The 13699-nt window shown below is 36.6% G+C and overlaps 1 protein-coding gene across 3 annotated transcripts in view; it reads right to left on the bottom strand.

Moving 5' to 3' along the window:
• Positions 1–13330, bottom strand: part of LOC580614 (R3H domain-containing protein 2) — a 48122-nt gene extending 34792 nt beyond the window's left edge. Inside the window, exon 1 of one of the 3 annotated variants that reach the window (XM_030971964.1) lies at positions 12256–13330. The gene's annotated coding sequence lies outside the window, so the exon portion shown is untranslated. The remainder of the gene's footprint in view (positions 1–12255) is intronic. The other 2 variants (XM_030971963.1, XM_030971965.1) reach the window with 2 other exon arrangements.
• Between the last annotated feature and the right edge of the window lie 369 nt (positions 13331–13699).

Here is a 13699-nt window from a genome sequence, read left to right on the forward strand (position 1 = left end):
AGAGGAAGAGAGAGAGAGAGAAAGAGAGAGAGGGGAACTGGGGGGGGGGGGGGGGGGTAAGATGAAGAGAAAGATATGTGAAGAAATGAGAGAGAATAGTAATATGAGAAGGAATGAATATGAAGGTGATGGGTAATTTGATATCTACTGTAGATAACATTCCTCCTGTGTATATAGATGCATCGTACAAAGTCACACTTGTGATTTTGTCCTATTGTTTAAGACAAAGTCTGATACCAAAAAAATTATCACAAACAATTTCTATTCATAGGACAAGGCCATTGCTGTAATATGAGAATACATGACAACTATTTAAACAAAAATACTGCCTGTAGTTCTACGAACCCTTGGCATATTAGGCTTTGTCAAAGAGAGGTTTTGAATGAAGTTTTGAATGAAGGCTTGCATGGAAACGTACAAATCAAGATCATACTTAAAAAAAAGTAGTAAATTAAACAATTAAAGGAATTTATATATCAATGGATTCATCTAATAGTTCTACTAATTTTAAACTGATATGGACTACCCAGTAACTTCAAACTTGCATTTCTCCTTAATCTATTTCTACCTGTCTGCTTAATAATAATAATAATATTCCCCTTTTATACTGCGCTTAAAAAAATGTCTCTAAGCACTTTACAGATGTACTATTACCCCGGTCATTGGATTCAATGCTTAATTTTTGTATCTTCTGCCACAGCTGTAGAATGCAGAAAACTTGCATATCTCTAAATAGAAGACAATACTATATCTAGTTCTTTCTATTTTCACTACAAAGATAAACCATTTTTATAATGGGAGTAATAACTCAAAAGCTTTTAAAAACTGTTTGACTCTGGGCAAGTAAAGTAATGCACAACGTAATGTAGTAAAAAAACTCTTGCAAATGCATTGATGTGCATGTCTTCAACTGCCCTAGGCGAATGATGCACGCCCAACTGTGCAACTCCAATCTAAAAACAATTTCACATTAATAAATACTTTTATCTACAAGAAATTACAATTTACCAAGATACCTCTATATTACTAAAAACTATATTTGAAGAAAAAATTAAAGGTGTTATACTATCATTTTAAATATCAAAATGCGAGCAAACGAAAGGTCAGTATTTTTGTTTAAAACTACGATCCTTTCTTTGCCACAATATATTAACAACCTACATTTATGTGTCCCTGGTCACAGTATTTCTTACTCTTGGCAGAGATGGAATAAAATGTCAATTCTCTACTGATTCTGCGGTTCTTGGCATAAGCCGCGCTAATCCATGCGAGAGTTGCGTGGGCGACACTCCTTGCACAGGCATTTTGCGTTATGTTTGTTTGACATTTGGGAAAAAAGAGGGGAAATTTTGAGCTTGACGGTTTGAACTGAAAGGTTGGAAGAATTTAACCAGAAATAAAGAAGCAACTGTTCAACAAGCTGTTGAGGTCACATATAACATCAAAATGTGAACTTTAAGGGCTGTAGTTATGTGACTACTTTTTGTTTGTTTTAAACCTGACCTGGTTTTATACTATAAACAACTGGAGTGAAAGCAGAGAAACAACCGGATAGTGTCACACATATTTCCGTAATTTGAATATACATATGTAGCATTACTAGTAATCTTTGTCAACAATGATGTGCAAACAACCTGGTTCTTAGAAGCATCTTTGGGGGTTCCTTTAAATAGAACACAATTCCTTTCAGCTTGCACATGCTTTTTGAATTTTTTTAATAAACCCCAGATACACAAATAATCACAATCACTATAAAATGGAACCATAGTTTACATTGCCAGTATGTCTCCATTTAGACTTCATGACCCTGGAAAGTCATGACTAAAACATCTATGTTACAGATCACCCCCATAAAATGCAATGCTATGCTTGAATAGAATGAGAAAAGACTATTCCGTGTTAAACATTAATATTACTATAATATTTGATAGGTTAAAGATTGATCTTAAGCATTCACAAGAAGATTAATGATATGGAAGCTGCTCAATGGTAGAGCAGTGGTCTTGTAACCAAGAGGTCCAGAGTATCCTAGTTCCCTTCGGTAAGGCATTAACCCTCATTACCCAGTCCCTCAGAGAGGACTTAAAGCATCGGTCACCTGGTTGCTTACTTACAAACACACACATGCTTTCTGAGCCGTCAGGTAAAACAAAATCAACAAATCAATTTATGTGGGAGAATATTTCAGTACTATGAAAAAGCTACGAAAAAGATTGCTTTGTACCGAGGTGCTCCCAAATCTGGACAAAACTAGAACAAGATACAAGTATTGAAATAAGGAGAGTCAGTATGAGGATAAAATGAAACGAAGGGAGGAAAAACAATTCATTGCAGATATCATGACAGAATCAATACAATAAACTCAGAAATATATGTATTCACCAAATAAAGATAAGACCTCTAATTGCTGTATTTACACATTACAAATACACAAATGAAACTTGGCATTTTGGGACAAAATGGTGCAGTGTATTGCAAACCAATGCAGTGTATAAACATGGAGTAGATCATAATGGCAAATAGGCTGGTGTGCTGAGCTGATGTATGCACAGCAATGGCCATGTATTTGCATTCAGAGAGAGAGTTAGGGAGAAGATAGAGGAGAAAGTACAGGAAATGGGGAATGTTCGTGAGAGAAACACATAAATAGAATGGACACAGAGAGAGAGTGAGCAGGGGCAGAGAAAAGAAAAGAGAAGAGAAAGAGAAAAGGAAGAGAGAGAGGGAGAATGAGAGAGAGAGAGAGATAGAGAGAGAGAGAGAGAATAAAGCAAACAAGTTTTAACAAATGAAATAAGGTGGGAGTAAAAAAGGGAGAGGTAGGGATTAAAACAGAGGTACGAAAAAAGCGGTAGGAAAAATAAAGTGGGAGGCTTTCAGAGTACACATAAACATAGCATGACACACCAACGCAATAAACAACTATTTGTTTAATGGGCTTGTCCTAAACAAATACTACTGATTAAATGAAAACAATATAAAGTAAAAGCCACCTACAGGAGAAGACTTAAAAACGTCAAATGAAACCACCACATTGAACATCAAATGTTCTCAGTGTGGCAATTACATGTAGGTGAAAATGAAATATATCTTCAGAAGAATGTGACCTTCTGCATGACACTGATCTTCATACATAAATGATCACTCACTTTACCATTACACTAAACAAATCAATTTCTTCATACAAGCTACTTATGGTAGGGTACTGGCTCTTATTGCAATGATTTTTTTGCTGACCAAAGATGAATTTGTTTAATTAAATATAAAATCAGCTTCACAAATAGATTAACACAAGGAGGCTCATTGTTATATTTTAAAAATCGTAGCAAAAAATACTGACACTTCAGACAAAGAATTTGAGTCAGTGTGAAATCAACAAACACCTTCATTCTTTAAAGGTCCCTGATTTGCTTGTGTATTTTCTTCTCTTGACCATTGCTACATGTGCTTTGGATAATAAATACGACTTGGTAAAAGGAAATTTCTTTGCTTGTCACAATCGTTGGTGTAAGAAATAATAACATTTCATAACTCTTAAATACTCAAGCCACAACTACCATGATACCAGGCTTAAAGGCATTGTTTGATAATGTGTCCAGTTTTACAAATCTGAGATGCATGGCCTACATGTTATCAGCGTCTGTAATATTGAACCCCTAAAAATATTTGCGCTTCAAAATGATAATGAAGTGCCTCATAAAAGTAAAAATCTTTGAGTGACCGGTTTTACCATACTTATTTTCCCCAATAGACAGTGGTGTTATAAAAACCGTTGGTAAAAACCGTTTTTTGATATTTCGAATTTCAATCATAAATATCTTAATAATCAGACATGTAAACTTCATGGGCTTCCTGTCTAACCTTAAGGTTCATAATTATGATTGTAGCATGAGCTAAACCCAGGATTTTGTTTAGAATCTGAGACACAGGTACCCAATCTCTTTAAGGTGAACAAGTACATATTCCCAGTAGGAGGTTACTTTAATACAGGGGTTTTAGGGATCTGTGTGCCCTGAGCATGTGTAAATGCATTCAGGTATCTATCGGATTTAGTCATGTGGAAATAGATCTAGAACATCTTGCAGGATACAGAGATATTAAAGCATGTGACAGCACGTATCATCTGTTAAAAGAGGTAGAAGGGTGTTCAAATGATAGATAACGCCCTTCTGATTCTAAGAAGACAATAAACTGATTGCCAGGGGGGCCGTTTCTCGAAACCAACTCCATGACAGTCATATCTTTGTCGGCGACCTACGGAGATGTCATGAAGTGGATAAACCGTTTCACAAAGCCATGACAGACATGATATCAATATATCGCGATACTAGCAGCTCAAGAACATAGTCTTTGTCACAATCCATTTGATTTATCACGAATAACCCAAAACAAGTTTTGGGGATAAAATTGTTAAAAAAGAAACATATACATATAAACTCTCTTTAAATAAATAGCAAATAGTGTCATTATCAAATAAACATCATCAAACGATTTGCATATTTCTGTAAAGATTCTTAAATTGAAGAAAAACCGGTGAGTGTTTTTTTCTCGGAAATCGAATCAAAAGGTAGTTGAAGGATACCGTAATGTGAAAGTTTATCAATACGTACTTTTTTTGTTTATTGTGACGAGAAATTTTAGGCAAAATACCTTTTCTCAGCCAGTTTTTATTCTTAAGTCTCATAAATACTCGTTATATAATTGATTTGATATTGAAAATATTGGAAGAAGTAATTAGAGAGGGAATAATAATGCACATAGGCCCCAAAGGTATGATGGTATCCTAAGAAAGACTATGAATCGACTATGGACAACGGTGTGTAACATTCTTATCTCTTTTATTTATATGTTATAGTTTAATGATTTGTGATTTAATGTTTATATTCAGCTTTTTAAAATTTCTGTATAATTTGTATTATCACTTCTTTACATTTGCATTTTGCATCCCAGAGAATTACGTACCGAACTCGTCTATATTTTTCTCAAAATGATAGTGAAACTAATCGTACATTTCGCGGCCCATGGAATGGCAACAAACTGACTTGTGATGGCGCTTTACAGCAATCAAAAAGATATGACAGGTTCGGAGCAGTGACAACTCGCTTGTCACGGAAGTTGTCGCTCATCTTGGCAAAGACGGCTTCGTGAAACACTTAGCTGACAAGTTGCGCGACAGTGGCGAGATGTCGTTGATCTTGTAGTTATGACGGTTTCGAGAAACGGCCCCCTGAGTATCACCTTTCAAAGCACGTTTCTCCATCAGCAATTACAAAGTACTATTTCAGAAGATAAATGTGCGAGATTGAAACATACATGTAGTCCTTATTTTAATTAGTGCAGTCAAATAGCAATGTGGTATGAATCAGATAATTCATTTTGATGCACATGAATACTACACACTATCCTCTTAAGCATGAATCAAAGTCAGTGTCTGCATTCAGCTAAAACCAAAATTACCAGTTAGCACACAATAAGCCCAAATGAATCATGAAGATTAATTCCATCTTTTAGCGAGTCATTTCAATCTCGCGGCCAATCATGCTCTTCTATGAAAATCAGACCGTGCGGAAGAGATCTCTAAGCAATGATTTTGTGCTGTGAATAGGGAAGCTCCATTACCATAAATTGACCTCTCCTTACGAAGGTGGTAGCCTAACAATCAGACACTACCAGTCATTTCTCTGGAGTGTCAGCTCAGGGACACACCGTGGAAGGATGTCAAAGTCTTTTCACCAGAGGACAATCAGCGGAGTATTGCCAATTCACACACACAATATGTCTCATCTAATGTATGTCCAGGAAGAACATGTTTGTTCTAAGCTAGAGTAATATTGCATATCTTGACACCATTAGGAGATTCTCCATTGCCCACATGTATGCAGTATATTCACCCACTTTGTGACAGATAATAAATGCAACTAGAACTTTCACCTTCGTTTAGGTACAGTATGTATGCAGTATCTAGTGGTGCTTCTTGACATGTTAGGTTGCATACAGTCATGGACATCATGCCAAGCTTTCCCTGTTACAATTGACTTAATCAACACCATACTGACCACAGACACAGATGTCTAAGGGGGCAAGATGGCTCAGTCGGTAAAGCGTCTGCCTATCAAACCAAAGATTGTGGGTTCACATCCAACCCAGGCAGTTGACTGAATCCTGTGTTGTGTGTTAACCTCCACCCCCCTCCCCCCCCCCCCCCCCCCCCCCCGTTTCATAGACATAGGCTATGCTACATGGAAAACACTCTGCCCCTTGGATAGAATGTTAAATGGAGGTCCAGCTTAGAGGAGAGTCATCACTTTCTAACATTAAGAACCCACTGCACTTTTTGTGTATGAGTAGGGAAAACCCCAGTGTAGTGGTCCACCTGCACATCTCTTATCAGTTATACCTGGAGGAGAGACCCGAGGGTTACAGTTCAGTTGGCTTTTCGCCTCCCCCCCCCCCCCCCCCCCAGGCACAGGTGACGCAAAATATCTAATAGTTTTTATACAGAACAAACAACTACATTTCTTTAAAATGGCAATGATTTTGTTGGTTATTCGTCGGTCAAGAGTGAGTTTTGTTATGTAACCCAGATGTAACATTTCATCCATGTGATTTCGAGATGACCGACCCTTTTTTTTTGGGGGGGGGGGAAATATTTGTCATTATAAATCAAACTCAAAATAATCAACATTATAATTAAGTAGTTCAATAGAGCTCCTGTATCTTGTCTATGCTACCAATTGCTACTAATTGCTACAGACAAAAAAAATTAACTTTCAAGGACTTGCTCAGTAAATTGATCTATGATTTAAAAGCATGATGAAATCAATATTCAGCTTACTAACAACACGTATTCCTACACGTAAGTATATCATTTGGTCAAAACAAAAAACAAAACTGTGAATTAGGCTATCTGCCTCTGTATGCACCTAAAACAGTTCAAAATTTCCAAGAAAATTTCCAATTCTCAAAGATTATGTCAGCATTCAAAAGAGATCTAAATAAACGTATGTACATGAATTTGAAAGTTTCTATCAAAATGACTGTATTGTATTGTATTCAAAGATGGAACACAACTTTGATTTTCAACATCATCTTTCCAGCATTGATTGCACAAGCTGACACGAGCACAGCGATCATACAAACAGGATTTCTGAGTACAAATGCACTGACAAGACAAGACATGCATGTACTCAGATGTCTCTGTATAAATGCAGGTAACATTTGATTGTCGAGACAGGATTTACCTGTGCGAACCCTGTATGTAAACAGATGCAAACTGCTTGCCGATTCTATGAGCTCTACAATCAGTGCACGGTGCTGGTACACTGTGGATATATACAAGCAACAGACCTCCGTTCTCTATCATCATCATCATAATCATTCTTCATTCACCAGAGAGAGCAGCAAATCAAGCCTACCAAAAAGAAGCGGCGGAAAAATGCTGCAGACTTGTGCTTCAGGATGCCTTAAGGTGTATGTAACTATGTATCAGGGAGATTTGAGGAATTGAAAGCCTTGCACATCATGAATAATCCATTTTTTGTTTGCAACTGGCAGCTACATACTGTACAAGATGTACACAAGGTTTAAAAACAAAATATGGCTGTGGAATACAGCTTACATGCAAGGTACAAGGGTGGTGGATTCATGTTACGAAAATGTAAACGAAAATGTAAACAAGACTGGGATCGGTTGAATTAGTTTTTTCTTGTATGCCTCAAAAACAAGGAAAAATTCATTTTCTTAACATTCTAATATATGTAATCATATCTTGTAGTTTTTTCACTTGACAGTAGAAATGAAAACAAAAACTCACATCATGCCAAGTTTGCCATTAAATTGAATTATTGGAACATGTAAACTCTCATTCATCTCATGTATGCACACAAAATAGAATACTGGTATCTAAAGAATGGTTGAGAAATCCTTAAAGATAAAGACCAGTTTTGGTCATGCGATTGCATTGTGAAAGAAACGTTGTGGAATCGATCAGAAAAGGTTGATCATCTAGCATATAAGTATTGGTGTGTACTGCAATGTTCTGGAATCATCAAAATGATAAGAAATTTGGCCCATTCTTCGTAAAGTTACAAGCACTATACACAGAAAGATGTATATGGGACTACCCTATATCTCTCACAGACCATGAGAGAAACAAATTTACCAAATATATGAATTATTAGGCGGTTTCCCGGCAAATTTTTTATCATCATGTATTAGTCAAAACATATTCTTTCACATGATTGGTAATGAGAGCTTCCATTTCCTTTTTTGAAATTGGGGCGTTTCCAATGCTGGTCTTTACCTTTAATAAATAAACAAAGGTAAAGTTTTAAACAGCCATTCACAAGATATAACCTACATTTCATTTCATGTACTAAGACTGCATGCTCTTGAAATGAGCCATCAATTACTTGATTATTAAAGTAACATGAAATGCTCTGTATTGAAAAAGTGCATTGAACCCTGATGAATCTTCTGTAATGACAATTCAAACTGTATAATAATAACAACATAGAAGCAAGTCTACAAGTATGAAGTATAATTAGAATTGGCCTGGAAAGGCTTTTTTGCTGGTGGTCGTATGCTATAGCAGGAATAAAAATGAAGCACTGACAACTGAGAAAAACTGCTTCAAACTTGTATTCTTATATGAAAGCCGTGATATTTGAATTGTAAAATGAGAGAAGTTGTCCTTCAAAGACTCTCATATTTGAAATAGAGCTCTCTTCAGATGGAACATCAAATTACTTCTAATTTCGAGCCAATTGTTGTAAATGCGAGAAAAAAATCTTGCTGGACATAACGACGTCAATAACACCGCCTACAAGTTTTCTCAAGGTTTCTCTCTAAATGCAATATCTTGAATCATTCTCAAGGTTTCTCTCAAAATGCAATATCTTGAATTTGTAATAAGAATCCTTTGCTGCCTTGAATCTAATATATAAATGTAGGTCAGTATGATAGAAATGAATATCATATAATGTATTTAATTGTGTGTTCTAACTTGAGAATCAATAATATTGCACTGTCCATCAGCCAAGATTTACATGTTGTTTAAATATCTACAGACCGCCTACACTGTATAATACAGAGAACATACAAGGGATAGTACTGGTAGTGTTATTGTAAAGCCTCCTGAAGAAATTGTGTGGCAATATGCCTAAAGTTGCAAATATTGAAGCACAAAAAGTGACATACTACTAATATGTCTCATATTCATACCCTGAATTTGATACAAAGTATGAATATAACATAACCTCAAAAAGACATGATTTTGACATTGTAAACACTCACTATCTGATATATTGATTATGTATGACTTTCATAGTCATAAATTTGACATATTATGCACGATGGCATTAGGAGGTCACTATGCATACACGTGTCTGTGTATCAAGCCATGATGGGTTTGACCCAATGTCAATGGCATAGGGAAGAGCCAACATACAGCTAGCTATGCACACACAATGATGTGCATTATGCCCCCGTAGCAATATGAATCCAGAATGGCCATTAGAAATTATTGATGAGATCTTCAACTTTGCAATTAGCAAATGAATGGGATGCCGTATAGAATTACAATGCTAATGGAAAACTGGGCCAAGCATTCATTCTTGGGCATTATCTTGAACAGCAAAGGGCCACCCCCTCCCCCCCCCCCTCCCCTCCCCCCCCCCCCCCCCCCCCCCTCTTCGGATCGGTTATCAAGATTTTCATAGCACATTGTGTCCATGGAGGAGAAGCATTTTTATTGATAAAAGATGATAACTGCATTATCCTCGGTGCTCTCAGAAACATAATTTGTTGCCTCCAGCTTGTATATGTCTCACTAATTCCTTTTTAATTAGCAGGTGCTATATAAATTTGACTGCTTGTAACAGTGGGCAGGGCTTAAGGAAGAGTTGTATTATTCTTCATATTGCCTGTACATAAATATCTCTTTGAAGATATCAAATCACAATATCATTGCAAAATTGCTGTTACTAACACTTTACATTTCTTCTAAATCGTCATGACCTTTATTGAAATTAGATTTTAGGCTTTACTCGTCCCTCTTTTGCTAATTATTTCTTTTACCATTTTAATCACAAAGCCACAATAAAATTCCTATCAACAAGAATTCAAATCCAATAGTTTTCTACAAAACCTTGTACATGTATTGTACATGTATATGTATTGCACAGCATTAACAAATATTCAATCTGTTCATTAGAAATCTACTACCTGAACCTGGTAGTGGTACATGCATGTTTTTATATCAAATTGTTAAATATATATTATAAATTGACATCGTTTCTTTTTATGCTGCTTCGCTACACCTGAGATTAAAACAAAATTGATGGATATTAAAGGGAGTGTAGCTTGGAAAATACTGGTTAACACCATCTACGTTTTCTTTTGGACAACTGCACGTAAACGAATTGACTTGTTTTGATGGTAGTCAGCGACTTAATCTCTATATGGTCAGCGTTAGCAAAACAGACTGAAGTTCTCCTCACGCTTAGGTTTATGTAGATACATGTCGTTGCAATCGATATCAATCGTAAATAAGTTGCAATGAATCACAACTGTTAAAAAGACCCGGCCCAGTGTTTTCATATCTTCGGTAGATAGGTATAAGGAAGTCTTAACTGATTGCAATGACCCAATTTTTTTCGTCTTCATTACAAATCAGTTAAAAACACACGGTATCTACCGATTCCTGTACTCAATGAAGCATTGAAAAATTAGAGAATATAAAGAAAACAAGAGAAAAATAAACACAACCTTGCCTGATGTCCTAACTCCATTATTTAACAACCAAAATAACCATGTAGAGATAATGACGCTATGAGGTTATTTGAGACGGGATAATGACCTAACAAGTTATATCTGTGCACTGCAAGTCCAATAATTCATCTAGATTACAATTCTTGTGTTTCAAGATATTCATGATGAAACTTTCGCAGTATACCGGTAGTGATGGGGATGATGCATCCAACAGATCCCTTAGATGATTTGTATGACAACAGTGGACAAGGATTTTTCAAACACATCTAAGTGTTTACTCCCGATGATTGATAAACAATAACTAAGTGTTCAGATGTCGCATAACCCTCTTACATAATCTAAGAAAAATATCTACAGGCAATATAATAAGGTATAGATATTAGCAGGAAAGAAATGGGGAAGATGTTTGCGTCTAGATGCTTTACTCAAGATACTCCTTAACAGATTTGTAAGTCGCAAGAAATCTCTGTAACCTTTAAGTACGAATCTTCATTCCGCCCACACAAATATGATACCTGTTGTCCTATCGTCACTTTGAAATGTCTTTAAGGGGAAAGATAGTGTCACGCTAGTTAACATGCGTATGCACCATGCCAATTGGTGGACAGATAATCAGCTTTCTTTTCTTTTTTTATATAGAGTTATATGAGCTAACAATAATCTGGCAATAGGAGATGTATGTATTGCAGCATCTCTCATGCCCATATATTAGATGTACAAAGAATAAAATATACACAAAATGAAATATACCCCCATTGACCTGTGCACAGATACTTTGCAAGCCGAATCACGCATAAAGTAATGAACCATGTCCGACATCACTAAACGAACCATTCTGGTTATATCGGCTAACAAGTCAGTTGATTGGTAAACAATGAATGTATTGACATGGCAACGATATGCAGATAGATGAAATCATTCTAGAACCTCTCACCTCACCACAATGACAATCAATGCTCTGGCACCTTACAAACCAGTAGCGTCCATCCTCCAGCCAGCCAGCAATAAGATCCAAACGGTGCTAAATTATGACAAGATTCAGGAAGCACATGTACTCACTCTCTCACTATCAATGGCTTCCTCGCTACAAGTCAATTTATACTTTGCAGGAGGAAAATGCAAGTAGACAGACAGAGAGAGGTGAGGCAATACGAAAGTGAACCACCTGGCACTCAATGTACTGAGGTGTGTGTGTTTGTGTGTGTGTGTGTATGAGTGTGCTACATGCGTGTTGTGAGGCGAGCGCTGCTTTTCACTCTCTCTCTTTCTCTATCCCCATCTCTCTCCCCATCTCTCTCCCTCTCTATGGTGTCTTGCTGTGAAAAGCAATGCCTCGGCAATGCACTGCTCATTCACACGCGATATCGGCGGGTGTAATTTAGCCTCAATGCAGGCGGTGTTATGTGAGCCAATAACGTAACCTCTTTTCACCTTGCTATCATCTATTAACCTATGTAACCAATCAAGCCAAACCATCAAACTTACTCAACAGCTCCGTACGGGAAAGTCCTCCCTGCAGGAAGGTAGCCGCCTCGAATGCTGTCACTCTAGCAACGGAGAAAGGAGAATGAAACAACAAATAGCGGAGAAATGAGGATCATGGTAAGAGTGGGGGAGAATAAAGGTCAGAGGGTGCTTTCCTAAATGTCAAATAATCACGCTGATCTAAAGTCGCTCGTTACTCCCACACATTTCTGTACCACAGAAGGGCATGCGGCACCTCGTCGGTTGGACGAATGGAGAACACGTCGCCGGTATAATGACAAGGACTTCGTTTAAACAGCATTCAATTTGAACAATGGTCCGGCAAGCAGGATGAAAGCAAGACGGCGAGATCACCAGAGCCTTTCAATCATTTTCCCTTCATTCAAAATGCATGTGCTTGCTGACGGAGAAACATCTTATCTCTGCCGTCATCATAATGAACCTTCACTTCCACATACTTGCACACACACACACACACACACACACGCACCATACTCAAATCTAATCAGTGTCTGTGACAGTGCTTTCAAACCAAACATCCATGGACTCCAACAAAACTATGTCACTCAATTAGGACTGCTGTCATCCAATAGAACGATAATAAAAAGTCAGACCGATTGAACACTGCCAATGACAAGTGCATCAAATCAAAGGCACGCCCATTTAAAATGATTTCATAAAATGCCATGATTCAATAAGTCATCTCCCATGAGGCCGTAGAGGTGGAATAAATCGTTCTGGCACTGCATGCAGAGGCATGCACCAGACAAATGCACATGAATCAACAAGAAAAGATTTGATATATTTCTATCACAGCTCATCGATGGAAGCAAACGCGCAGTTTATTATAAAAACATTCATCTTTCAATTGCCCAAATACCATTTTTAATTCCAACTTAAACAGTATTAACTGGATTACATCATAAGACTATTATTCATCTGAAGGGAATTGTTGTCATATCTCAATATATCAGAGAACTTGTAAAATATGCAATCAATGCATTAAAATACATTTTTGATTTTACAAATCTACTGAAGATGTTAAAGAATTATGCATGTTTTATGTGCTCATAATGCACAAACCTTTAGTTTAAAAGAAGTTTTCACTAAATCAACAATATAATATATTTCTATAGTAGCTGCTCATTCATAAAATATTATTAGTATTAGTAACAGTATGTCTTTGTTGTTAGATGTTTTCTTTCAATCTTGTCACTTTTATGAGAATGGAACTGACCAACAAAAATTAAGTACAAGATCTAATCAGTTTTAAGTATTAATCAGTTTCAAATATGCATCTGCAAGATCACAAAACCAATTAAAAATGTCATGATCTAAATCTCATCTCATCAAGGCAACTAAAAGGAAATTACATTTACTTTTCCATACTGTAAAACATACATGTGCCTTGCTAGTGGAAACGTACATAGAGCCCAGATAAGTG

Source organism: Strongylocentrotus purpuratus, unplaced genomic scaffold, assembly GCF_000002235.5.
Source record: "Strongylocentrotus purpuratus isolate Spur 01 unplaced genomic scaffold, Spur_5.0 spur5_scaffold_6, whole genome shotgun sequence".
In the NCBI taxonomy this organism is placed as follows: Eukaryota; Metazoa; Echinodermata; class Echinoidea; order Camarodonta; family Strongylocentrotidae; genus Strongylocentrotus; species Strongylocentrotus purpuratus.